Genomic DNA, 14,021 nt, shown 5'->3' with positions numbered 1-14,021 from the left:
ATTCTGTCTGGGAAGGGCAGCACATTCTCTTAAATGTGTTTAAGGCATTTAAATGTGTATGCATTCTCCCAAAATAAGAATTTTCTGTTGCATTTTGCACAAAGTACCTATATTATAGCTACTGGAAGGAGTTTTAATTTGACTTTGGTTAAGCAGTAATATTAACAGAGTGTTAAGGATGGAGAATCCTTCCCCCAGAAGTAAAAGGCATAAAACCCCTGTCAGCCTTGCTGAGCTGCAGGTAGAGCAGAAAGCTTTCGTGCTTGGATCCTTGGGTTATTTCAGCCTGCCTGACAAAGCTCCTGTGCTCACCAGCAGCTGCTGAAGCACCTGCCCTTCTCTGGAGTCTTTGAATTGAGGCTTTGGGCTGCTGTGCTAAAGGGTGCATCTTTCACCATCCTCTGCTCTCTTGGTGTTGCACAAGCTGTTTTGGAAGAGAAGAAGGTGGTAGGAGAAAATGTGTTGCTTCCCATTAAGTTGTGGCCCTTTATGTAATGAAGAATAACAAAATACAGAAATTCATTCATGATTTTTGTCCAGACCTGGGTCATGAAGGCAAACTTATCTGCCTCATGTGCTTCCCAGAAAAATGATCTGTTTTGATTCCTATTCCTGATTTCAATGGTATAATGAATGCTCTGTAGGACAACTTCCAGGTAATGCTTCATCCCTCTGCAAGCTTGGAGCCAGTTATGCCTGATGGATTACGAGACAAGGGCTTATTGCAGTTTGTCTGCAGAGGCACTGAAGGATGGATTTGTCTTTCCTTGCCTTCAAAGTGTTAGTAGCTCCTAGGGTTATATGGTGAACAGCTGTTTTAAAAGGAAAAAGTAAAGAGGAAAGCTGTGCTCTGTGAAATCTGCCTTATTTTTAGCACTCCAGGAAATCATACAATGATTTTGACTTAAAACAATCCCCATGCACATACCATATAGGGGATTGTTTCTACAGATAATTTCAGTTATTTACAATGATTTTGACTGAAAACAATCCCCATGCACACACCATATAGGGGATTGTTTCTACAGATAATTAAAATTATTTACAAATGGCATTACATTTCAAAAAGACAAATCTGACACCTACTGCCTCATGTCAACAGCTGTACCCTAGGAAAGAGGTTTTACCCTGAGGTTGTTCTCCCTGCCACCTGGAGAAATGTCTTTGGTTAGTTCTGTTTTGTGCACAGGTAGGCATGCATGCTGAAGTAAAAATTACAAAAATATGAATGCTTTATATGTAACATACTCCCTTGATTTTTTTCTGTGCAAGTGGATCTGAACTATTGCTAGAAATAGGATAGAAAAGTGGCAGGTGTGCTCTGGGGAGCAGGGGCTGAGCAACACGTACTTTTACGCTTTCTAAAGTACAAAAGCATATTTTTTCTGCTTCATCTTTTTCTTCCTTTTTGCTATAATTGCTTCACTGCCCTTTGTGAATAATGGCATTCACTGGTCGCTTTAGGGAACTGCTTTGTGTTTTTCCCCTTTCTGGTTTACAGCAGCAGCAGATTTAGATTTAGCAGAATTTAGCAATTTTTCCATAAGAACCATGTGTGTCTGTACACACACACACACACACACATATATATGTATACACACATATTAAAAAAAAAAGCGTGTTTTTATATATATACATATATATATATGGCACTTGAGAACAGTGAAATTTCCATTATAAGTATTAAATAGGACAGAAATAGATACTGAACCAGTAGGAAAATTAAATGCTAGGGAGGACCACAGGAAAACTAATGGAAATATTCACTTGAACAAAGGGAATATTTTCTGTTCAGAATTGCAAAGAGCTTGAGTTGAGATGTTTTCAGCAGTGAATTGGGTTGTTAACTGGTTTAATACAGCACAGTCAACAGATTTGGAGCTTCTATGGTTTATCTTTTATTTGGTCTCTGCAGCCTTTAGAAATCATTGACTGGTGAAATTGCAATTCTTATGCAATTTAGTGCTATTCTTGACTGACAAGGTAAATGCTCACTTTATGAAGGGGCAGCCATTAAAACCAGAATCTGAATTTCATTTCACTCTCCTTGAGAGTACACATGTGGTTTTTTAATGTACACTTGATGCATTTGATCCCTTCATGAGTGGATGCTAGCAGCTTTCTTGGACATGGATTTTTGGAAGGTTTCAATTTCAGTGACCATGAATTTAATTTTTTTTATTCCCCCTCTACATGTGCAAACTGTTCTCATGCAGCAGTACTTTCACAAATGAGAATAGAATCCACAGGTGGCAGGATCTTAAAGTGCTCCACTCGTGGGAGGCACACTTATGCTGTAGCTGAACATATTCTATAAAAGCAGACATTAAACAGGGCACAAATTCAAAACAAGGTAAACATCCACAACAACCACCTGTAAAATCATGTGCTATTTCTAAGAAACTAAACTAAGGAACTGCTTTTTTATTATCATCAGTTTCTGTGAGTCTTGACTAGAAAATTGAAAGTAGAGATGGTTTTATGGCTTCTTTGCTTACTTTCCTCTACAAATATCAATATAGCATCACAGTAATGATGTATTTTGCCATCCATCTTTCCCCTACTGGGAAAGATTTGGAAGTCAGTGGGTAAAAAGAGGCAGGACCCTATTGCAGGAGGCTGCTGGTGGAGCCCATTGTGGTTCTAAAATACCTGGGATATTGAATCAGACTTTGAAAAGTATAAATCAGTGTCCTTGCCACGACTGTGTGTGGAACTTCAACAACAGATCCCAAGCCTTAGATGTTATGATGTTATATACAGGATATAAAAGATAAATATAGATTTTTACAGGATATATAAGGTGTATACACACACACACACACATATATATATATATACACACACACACACACAGAGGTGTATATAAGATCTCTACAGGATATAGAAGAAAGAAACACTGTCTCGCTTTAAAGCAAGCCTAGAATAGGAAAAGTCATTACTTTTTTCTTCTTTTTTTTCCCCTTTTTTCTGAACACGTCATTCTTTTGACACCAACTGCACACCACCTTCTGTTAACCCAGTTCTCTTTCAGTAAGAAATATCTGAACTAGGAATTCTGTCTGGTGCTTGCAGGAAATGCAGTACATTTAATATTCTAAAAATGAGCTTAGGATCTCATCAGAACCATTTGACAGCCTGGATGCTGTGCCAGACCTTCCTAAATGTAACATTGGAATGAAGTATATTGTAGAGCAAGTAATTGTTGATAATTTAAAGGCATATTTAAACAGTATATGACCCTTAAGGTAGTATACAAGAATTAAAAGAAATGCAACAAGTTGCTTGTTACGTGTGGGAAGATATTTTTAAATACCCAGCAGGATGTAGGTAAGGGAGATGTATTGAAGTCAGATCTCTATGGGGGAAAAAAAAAGAAAATAATAAATCCAGAAAAGCCATACTCTGAGGATTAAAAAAGCCCCCAAAATCCCAATGTGTGACACATGAAAAATCAGCTTATTCTTTAAGTGCTAATTAAAAGTTCTGTCTGAGGACAGAACTGGCTGCTAGAGAACACCAGGAACAACAGGGTTAATTTGTTTTTATACTTATTGCCATGTAGAAAATGTTGTTATGGAAACCAAATATATGTTATTTCTTAAACAAATATTCTCTCAAGGCCTCTGGAACAGAGGGAAGCAATTGAAGCTATTAGTGTTATTGTTGCTGTTGGCTGTCTGAAATCCCAAAGCTGGGATTCTAATTGAAAATCCAAGGATTTGGGCTCCCTGGTTTTATAGTAAAAATGTAGGAAGCCAGTCCCATTGTTATCTCCTTTTAAACACTATGAAAAACTGGGGATGGGTCTTCAAGATGCCTCTGCTTAGAGCATCTCGAGGTTCTTGCTGGTTTGGGAAGGCTGCAAGGCATGAATAATATATGTAGGAATCCACCAAGTTCATTTTCCATATAATCTTGGTGTCTCTCAGATGTTTCCTAAATCCAGCTTGCTGCAGATTGATGCTGAATAGGTTTTCTGAAGGGGTCTGGAGCCTCATGCTCATGGAAAGAATCCATGCTTGGTTTGCAGGCTTTTTGCCCTTTACCTTGTGCAAACTCACCAATCTCCAGAGCTCAGAGCAAACCTGTAGGGCATTTTCTAGCGGAAATTTGCTGCTACAGAGATTTGTCATATGTGTCTGTTATGGTACATGAGTAATCATGATGGAAAGGGGAAACTTGAAGGGCGTTTCTGATGCTCTGGTGCTGCAAACAGCAGATGAGAAAAATACAGTCAAGGCTTGGTGTGGGACATATTTTCAGGCAGTGACACTGGTGAAGCATGACTGATGACTGAACTTGTCACAAAGACTGGACTTGTTCACTTGAAATTGTCAAGGCCAAATTGGTTCTTTGAGAATTCTTTGGTTTATTCATTATGGAGATGGAGAGGCCACTCAGGATGTATGACTTGCATTAGTCCTTTCTGGGAGCAGGTTTTATGGCCTTGAATCTGTTCCATTTTCCTTCTTTTCATGAGCCATAAGCAGCAAAGAATTATTTATTTTGCTGTTATGCATGAGGAAAACTCATTAAGAGAGTGAATGCATTGGAACCCAAAGCCTTGTATCTGTAATATCAGGAAAAAAACATTCCTAATGTATTTTTTATGTTGCATAATTTGGTTTTGGATATCCTGCATTCATGGAAAAAAAAACTCAGAATGAAACTGTCAGGAGCTGTCAATATGTTCTGCAGAGTGATATTAAAACCAACAGCTGTAATCCTTAAATTATTAGAGAAATATCCTTTGGAAGCGGGGAGAAAATGCTTCATCTGTATTATCCCTGCAGTGACAAGAGTGTTATTGGAATTCCACCTCTAGCTCCAGACACCAAAAATTAAAGCAAAGCATTACAAAGGATGCAGGAAAGAGAAGTGAAAGACCTGAAAGTTGTGGAAAATATGGCTGTTAATAGTAAATTTAACTTTGTTCAGGGACCTTTGGGGGGAAAGATTCAAAGGCAAGTTGAGCTTACTTAAAGTCTCCCTGCTGAGAAGGGTGAGATCTGACAATGCCTGTATGTTTTATTTTATATAAATATAAAAAATATATATAAAATAAAACATACAGGCATTGTCAGATCACAGCACATCACAGGAAGTAGTTTAGTCCTTTTAATCAACAATTCTCTGACCTCCATGTCAACAAAAATTATATAATATAGTACATTAATATATAATATTAATTATCAATACAGAATGATATATTGTATTAATTTTATATAATATACAGTATATATATAATACATAATTAATATTATATGTATAGTCATTTTGAGCAGTCTTTAGGTTCTTTGCAAAAAGCTGGAATAGTAAGAATATTTTCAGCACAAGAAGCCTGTGTTACTTGCTTCTTTTATTAAAACAAGTATTTTTTTACCATATTTCAGTAGACTCAGAAGTGTACAGAGGCTGTTTCAGAATTCATTGCCAGATGTTTTGCATTATCCATGTAAACCTTTGTAGATGTTTCCTTGAAGTGCAATTGGGATGTTCATTTGTTTTTATTGAACATGTAGAGTAGTAGGCCAGGACTGTACATTGAAGGGAAGTAATTTCCTTGGTGTTTTCTACACTGATCTAGTCAGTCAGAACATGTTTTGCTTTAAAAGTCTCTTGGTATTTGTTCCAATTCCCTTTCTGTAAGTCTCTGCTATAATTTGAAGGGATAACAAAAGTGTTGATTATAGGGGTATTTTCAGGTTCAATAAACATTAATATTATTCCACATTTGAGAATAATAAACAATAAATGAAAAACTGAAATAAACAAATGTAATAAAAATTTTAAATCAATTTGAAAAACGAAATCCAGAAAACAAGAATGTGAATATGAGAGTGAGTTCATGCTTCAAGAGTATACAAGCAGAGCCATACCATCTCTGATTTGTCAAGCATAGCTGAGTCCCTCAGGGTGATTATGCTTGGCCAGTCAATCTGGTGAATATGAAGGAATACTGAGAAAAATATCTGAAACAACTGGTCTGTTTTGGTAAGGTTTTGGGTATTTTTTTTTCTCTGTTTGTTTGTGCTGGTAATAGCCTATCAAATCTGACTAATTTAAAATTGCAGCTTGTATGAAAACAGCTTTCCGTCAGCTTTAGATACCAGATTGCTGCTGTTCCCACCTTAAATTTCTGCAATCATTTTTCTGTTAGGAAATTGTTTTGAGTATTACCCATCAGCTTGCAATTTTGCAAAATGGGATGTCACATCCTCTAACAAGCTTCACTCCAAAAAACTGTTTCCAGATTGATGTTTCAGACCACTTTCTTGATCTTTAACTCTTGAATGACCTCTCCCAGCTGTCACTGCCAGCTGGGGATGATCAGCGTGCTGTCACTTGTGAGGATGTGGAAATTCCTGTGCCACATTTCCCAGGCTGAAAGACCCAACACGCCTGATCTGTGGAATAAATCAAGGAACAAAAACAACCACCCGCCCACATGCACAGTAAATACTACTTCTGCAGAAAATAACCTGCCCTACTTACTATCTAAAATAGTCACAAATATTTCATGTGGCCCAGGATTAAAATAGCTGGGAATGACATTTGGGTGGCACAATAAAAAAGGTGCTGAGAGGTCTGGGTAGCCTGGCCTGGTGAGAGATTCTGTGCACAGGAGAGGCACAAAGGTATGGGGAGACTTTTATTTGCTGATGGAAGTAACTACTCAGCTTTTTGAGAGGGGAGAACATTTTCAATGAACCCATCAGGTTTTTAAAAGCACTGGTGAGCAATGGAAAGGTTCCCAATATTTAATACCAGGTTATTGAAAGAATAGTAAGATCAGAATTCATTTTAAATTAAAAAGTAATACCAGGAAAAGCCATCTGGCTAAATAATGTATTCATATCCTCATTCATATTTTCTGATTTCTGCAGTGAAAAGTAATGAATTGTACTGTCTTTGCACTACTTGCCAAGGAATTTTTCACAAAGCACTTGCAAGGAAATAATTAGGACCTGTGGTATTGTTATACTAATTGCTGTTAATTGGTGGTTTTAAACAGGTATCTATTGTAGGGGTATTTGACCAAAAAGCTCAGACTCCAATAAATCACCAGAGAACCAAATTGTTTGAGAATGACCCTAAAATCTTCACAAATTAAAGGACAGGACTGATTCAGAATTACATCATTCTCAACTGGCTTTTTTTTTTTTGGTTTTTTTTTCCTCAGCTGAAAATAGAGGAAAAATATTAGCAGCCAAGACAATGCCTTGGCTGTTTAACATGACCACAATTTTTTGAAAACTTCTGGAACATAAGAACAAGTTGAATAAGATAGACTGGTAAAGAAGGATTTGGGACTCAACTGTGCAGCTCTATTGCTGCTCAGAAAACATCAACAGCCAAATCAAAGTGTTAACTCCCCTGAAGTGTGCCCTTGTTTGTGCCTGCATGTCCAAGCATATATATAAAAATAAATATACTGGGGAGAGAGAAAGCATTATATACACATACATCCAAGTGATTCATTTTATATATATAGAAATATATATATATATATATGAATTTATATATGCATATATAAATCTATCTATTATGATTTTTTTTTTTCTAAGTTAAGAAAATGTCTTCATCCTTTCTATGCTACCTGTCGTGGAGGAGCAGAATATGAGGGGGAATGGTGAGCTGAGCTCTCAACACTTCTCTCTACCATCCTAATTTTCTTCTGCTTCTTTAATCTGTAGGTTTGCTGTGGAATCTTGGAGAATCAGGGATGCACACTGCCACTGATAAAGTGAGGGGTTTTCTTCTTCATTTACTTTGTGCCTCTTGGTTTGTGTGTTTGCATAAAACCTGGTAAAGCCTCTTTTTCCATTTAGAGTCAGCGAAAAGAGGGAAAGCAGCTATTTCTGCAGCTTTCAAGGATTACAGTAAACATAAGAAGTAATAAGGGAAATTTTGTTAAAATTCGATTCACTGTTTTATGAATGTTACCTCCCAGAAGCTAAAAGGAGCCTAAAATTCATTACACCAGAACTGAGATTAGACAGCAAGTGTAACTACTGAGAGTGGTGGTGAGAAATCTCTGATCTCAGGAAAAAATGCCTGATGAAAGGGGATAGCTGAATGCTAACCTTTGCTTGCATTTCCATCTTCAATTCTGTAGTTTCTACCCAAGGTGTAATCCTAACATCCTGAATTTCATCCTCGTCAATTCCACAATATTTTATATTTTTTTAAGTTTACTTTTTTCACTATATTTTAGCGAATTAAGATCTAATTTCACTAATTAGCAAATTAAGCTCTCTGTGTTTTATGTGGAGCCAAGAGAAGCAGCCTGCTATCTGGAGGAACTACTTTTCATTTTCCATAGAAATTTTTAAAAATATATCTATATTTATTTAATTATTTATTTCAATTTATATTTATATAATTATTGATAGTATCACTATATGTAACTATAATTCTATATTATGTATAATTCTATATTAAATAAATATATATTATGTATTTTATGTGTATTTCCACAGAAATAAAACAGGATTTCGGTTCCAAACCCCAAGACACATGCTTTTCCCATGCATGCACAGTCATTTAGTGAATGGAAGGCTTATTCTGTTTAGAGAATTAGAAATGTTGCAGGCTATGTACAAAACTGAAAATAAGGAGAATACTCTTTCTACTTCCATGGGATTCTTATCTGGAGGAAATCAACCCTAAGATCTGTGGAGTGAGGAAAAGACTGACATTCCTTTTTTCTGTTTCTTCATTATCACAGTGAAATGACAGCTTATTCAGCTTTTAGGGGTGAAACTGTAACAATCCTATAGCCATGGAATCATTTCAGCTGGAAACCTTCCTGCCACGGTAAATAGTAACACTTTAACAGGCTGGCATTACAAAAAGCTGCTTCTGCAGGCCAAGAATACTGAAATATAAGGCCAACTTAATCCCAAATGAGCAATCTTCATGCTAAGCCTATTCTGTCAGAAATTCACAGATCTGCCTCTCATTAATGTCAGTGGAAATTCTCTGGCAGGCTAGAACAGTGTCAGCCCCTAAAGAATTGCATGGTTTACATACCAAAGGACAGCTAATGAAAGAAACATGTAACAGTTGGAATAAATGAATCATTGCACAAACCTTAAGTACCTTTTGCACTGGTGAAATAGATGTAAATTGAATATGATCTCGATTTTGAGGTGAAAATCTTGACGACATTTTTCAGAGAAACAATCTGAAGAGATCTGTACAATTCTATTAAGTTAACTGGCAATTAGAGCATGACAATTCAGTTCTGAAACAGAGAAGATTGCTAACAGTTTAAGATATACCCCAAAGGAAGGACCCAGGCCTTTCTCTTCCCTACTGATGTGTCTTTTCCCATTATCACTATTTAAACCACCAAGGATTGTGCAACCACTGCTCTGTCTCCTCCTACCTTTTCCTGACCTATTTATTAGGGTGCTGGCAAATGTCCAGCCCTCTCCAGCAGGGATAATTCATTATCTGTGTATAGAACAGGGCAGTCTATCAAGCTGCGAGATTAAATTGGTGATGAGAAAGTATTTTAGTATTTTATTGTACCCAAATTGCAAATACATTTTTATTTAAAGTTCATTTTGAGATGAGATTTAGACTAAATTTTGTCCATCTGTAGTTCAAAGTTGAAAGGGAAAGTACCTTAAGTGCATTCAAATGCCTTCTCTTTCCATTTTCTCTTTTATCAGCTCTCTCAGAGAATGCTTGTTTGAGCAGAGCTGCTTAGCAACACTGGTAAGAACAGAATTTTTTATTTTAAATTTTTTTTTTTATTTTTCCCTATGTTTCTCAATTTTTCAAACAGAAAATCTTAACAGATCTGTTGGAAAAGCACTTTGGAATTAATAATATATATTTCTTTTCAATCAATTTTGACATGTTCCAAGTTTCTTGAATTTTTTTTTAATAAATCCAGACTGGATATTCTTATGGAAGAAGAAAAGAGAAAAATATTTGAATAAAATATCTGAAAAATATCTGGAAAATATCTGTTTTCTGGCCTTGTAACAATCTGAAAAACAAAACCAGCAGAATATATATCAGGCCCAGAGCAATGATGCTACTTATAGCATATTTACTTTGCAAAATATTAAGCTGGAAAAAAATTATATTACTGGAAAATATCTGCAGTGCTGTGAAAGGCAAATAAGTAGCAAAACTTGAAGAGGAGCCCCTTCTGATCTTGACTACAGCAGTAGTGTCACTCAAGTTGGATCAGACCGCTACTACTACTGACTTGTTTGGAAAAAAAAACCAGTCAGCATTAAAATCAAACCAAAAACCTCCAAAACCCAAACAAATCAAACCAAAAACTCCCAAAACCCAAACAAGCCAAACAAAAAAAAAAAAATCCAAACAAAACAAAAACAAAAAAATTGAATTTAGCAGAGTTTTATAAGAATTTCCAGATACTAAACAATGGGAAATTTTCAAGAAATCACAGGACCCATTCTTGTGTAAAAATCTGAGTTACATTTTTCCGTAACTAATATTAAAGTGGTTGCACACCACTTTGGAATTCACATCCTTCATTATTATGAAAAATCCTTATTGTACAAAAATAATGCTTTCAAATTAATGTCCTCTATTACTATGAAAAATCCTTCTTCTACAAAAAATGCTTTGGAATGAACCTCCTTTATTACTGTGAAAAGTCCTTATTCTGTAAACACACCACAGGGGAAAATTCAAGCTGCTTTTTAATCAATGGCAATGTGGATAAGATTGATTATTTCAACACCCGGTAAGTTACGAAATACCTTTTGCAAGAGTAAAGAGCAATTGGTTTATTCAACCAGAAGAGTGGTCAGATGATATGAAAGGTTAGGTTGTTGCTGGAATAGGGTGGGTGGGCTCGTAGTCACCAAGTTGAATAGTCACTGACCTTTAATTTGTTCAGGTTCCAAATATTAGACTCAAATTTTCAGCTGTAATTGCTATCCTCCAGTCTGCCACCTTTTCATGTGTAAGAGGTTAAAGCAAGCATAAAACCAAATGCTGGCTACAGAGCCTCTTTTGAAACCCTCACTAATGCAATATAAATCTCTCCAAGAAAAGGGTTCTGTTGAACAAAGGTATTATTTTGTAACCTATAAAGTACACTAGAAAAATTCCTAGAATTCCTACACTAGAAAATTTTCCTGCTACCTGCAAAATTTGGGGATTTGTGGCTTGGAGCGAAAAGACAAAATGAAGGTGGATACAATTCAAGTTCTGTGATGAATGCCACGACATAAACCATGTCATGTAAATCCTGTAAAACTGTGTAAATCCTGTGTCTCTACCTGTCCACCACCTTAGTACCCCGTATATATAATTGGTGCCTTTTGAAATTACTGCAATTTCATATAGGGTCCTGTGGCTGTGGAGAAAATTCCAGTTTCAGAGAGTGCTTTCTCGGCAGTGCTCTGCAGAGGTTAACATAGACACAACTCTGTTTCAGCTCACTAAAGTGAAGCTTTAGTGAATTATTCCCGGTGAAAATACCTTGCTGTTAGAAGTGGCTCTGGAGTTTGGGTAAAACAGTTGAGTTACTTGAATCAAAATGTTGGATGTGGTGATAACAGCAGCGACTGTGTTTAGCTGCTCAGATTTATGAACCTTCTGTTGCGGGTTCTTCTATGAACCTTTATTTACCTTCTTTGAGATATTTACCTTCTTTGGGCTTTTTTGGAAAGACATGGAGGCGCACAGCTCCTCTCTGAGCTAAGCAGTCTGTGCGCCACAACAGGTTTTCTGCAAGGTCAACAGCACTTTGCAGCCGACTACTAAATTCAGTGTATTTAAGTGGTGAAGGTGAGATGTCTAAAAATTATTTGATGGTTTTGTGCAATGAAGCTGAGTTCTGATTCAGTCATTGAACTGCCCTTGTGTTTTCCATTAGATTTCTGTTGCAGAGCCTGAAGAAACTGTCACACTTTGACAAAGCCACAAGCCTGTGGCAGATAGTGATTGAAATAAATAGACCCTCATAACTAAAGCCTGCACCATTTTTCATAGTAAGGGGCTCTCTGCAGATGCTGATTTATTGGAGACTTAAACATTGTGTTCACAATGACAAACCTAAGATGTTTGCAATAAGGTGGTTAATGAAAATCATCAGCTGCATTAAATAGCATTATTTAAAAAATCAGTCTTTAGGGAAGTTTTGTAATCAAAGATTTCTTGTTCTGGTGCTTACCGGAATAAATCAAGGAAAGATTTATAACAAACTCTTATTGCTATTCCTAAGAAAGCTGGAAAGGTTAATCAAGCTTTTGAGGTAAACATTTCAGATGACTCTTTAGAGCTGTTGTTGAATGTACCTCACTTCTGCTGGTTAACCCAAGGCAGCTGTCACTGCTTTTTCTTCCAGCTCACTTGATCACAGGCTGACTCATTTTTTGGTCCATCTTTAAAATACGTTTAGAGTTTTGATAAAGACTTATGGAACACCAAATCACAAAAGAGAGAGATATATTTTGAACTGTACCATTCATTGTATCTCACACACTTTCCTATTCTGAAATCTAAAGAGAAAGATCTAGTAATATAAATTTATTCATGTGTAGCCTTTTACAACCTGCTGAAGAAATGGCAGCACATCATGAAACACTGTTATTTTCCAATTCACCTTGTATGATGATGTCTTCCCTTGCAAGAGAATTAATTTTTCTACAATAACTAAACTCTTCTGTTTAAGTGTATTTGCTATCTACTCCAGGTTTTTTTTTCAACTTCAAACTGTATATTTCAACAAATATTAGAATATTAGCTGAAATATTATTTTATCGGTTGGAATATTATTTATATTATTATTTATATAATGAAAATATTATTTAATACTTATGCAAAAGCACAGTTCTTAAAAATTTTTATCTGTCCTGTGGAATTACAAAAATTTTGAAAATATTTTATAAATTATATCAAGAAAAGATTTTCCAACAGTTTTCTGCTTGTTGGTAGTATATAGAAGTAGATGCTTCAAATGAAGCTGTAAGGTTGCTTCTGCAGGCAGATGGATAATGAGATTTACATTAGGTCACACTGAATCTCCAATAGATTAAAATTAATTTGAGTTTAAATCTTAAAATGTGAATCTTAATGATTTACAGCAATGTTGTTATCAAATTCATGGATATTTACACAAATGTACAGTTTCAGCTTGATTTTTATCAAATTATTGACCTTTGCAAAACAAAATCAGTCATTTTCAAGTTTTCTACCTTTTCCATTTGTTGCATTGTTAAAAAACCCTCAGACCCCAATATTGCTTTCTCTACACATTTATCTTGATCTGTTTGTTATATGCTTCCTTTGATCATTTTTATTGGTATTCGCTGAAAACAGGGCGGATAATTAATGGGCACACTTTTAGACCTGACTGAAAAATTATTCCTTCAGCCAAAAAATTCCTTCCAGTCACAGTAGCTAAATTTCCATTTATGTAATAAAAATATTACTATTTATTTCTCCTCTGAAACTTGTCTTTAAAACAATGTGATGCTTTACATTAAAAATGAGAGCTTTTATTTTAAATTACTTTCAGAAATTACATCTTGACACAGAAGATATTGACTCAGAGGTTTAGTTAGGACACTGAATTGATGTAGATATTATTGACACAATTTTAGTTGCTAAAGGTCATTCGTCTGCAACTGTACTTTGTCATTTATAGAAAAAAAAAACAGCCTTCACTTAGCGATGTCTGTAAAAACATTCTCCTGCCCATTTGTGTCATTGTCTATGCTTTTTCAGACATGACCCCTCTGAGAGAGGGGATGAGGAGCAGCTTCTTGCAGTTTGTAAAGAGCTGGCAGAGTAATTATTGGAGGTTCAAGGTATGGCTTTATCCTGGACACATACTTTACTAAAATATTATATAGTTTATACAAATATTATATACTCTACACAAATATTTTATACTTTATACAAATATTATATACTTTATTCAGATATACTTTATATATAATATATACTTTATACTTTATATATAATATATACTTTATAATTATATATATAATTGTATATATACTTTATACAAC

The 14,021-nt window shown here is 35.5% G+C and overlaps 1 long non-coding RNA gene across 6 annotated transcripts in view; it reads left to right on the top strand.

Annotated features, from left to right (window-relative positions):
* The window catches only part of LOC119701757, a 47,442-nt gene that overhangs the window by 25,161 nt on the left and 8,260 nt on the right, over window positions 1–14,021 (top strand). For 2 of the 6 annotated variants that reach the window (XR_005257170.1, XR_005257167.1), the window contains exons 2-3: window positions 7,701–7,750; window positions 13,735–13,817. This is a non-coding gene — a long non-coding RNA (uncharacterized LOC119701757). Of the gene's footprint in view, window positions 1–6,615; window positions 6,642–7,700; window positions 7,751–9,686; window positions 9,733–13,734; window positions 13,818–14,021 lie in introns of those variants that run through there. The other 4 variants (XR_005257172.1, XR_005257168.1, XR_005257171.1 and 1 more) reach the window with 3 other exon arrangements.

Source organism: Motacilla alba, chromosome 5, assembly GCF_015832195.1.
Source record: "Motacilla alba alba isolate MOTALB_02 chromosome 5, Motacilla_alba_V1.0_pri, whole genome shotgun sequence".
Taxonomy (NCBI): domain Eukaryota; kingdom Metazoa; phylum Chordata; class Aves; order Passeriformes; family Motacillidae; genus Motacilla; species Motacilla alba.
Note: the sequence above shows the minus strand (reverse complement) of the source record. Positions and strands in the feature narration are given on the sequence as shown.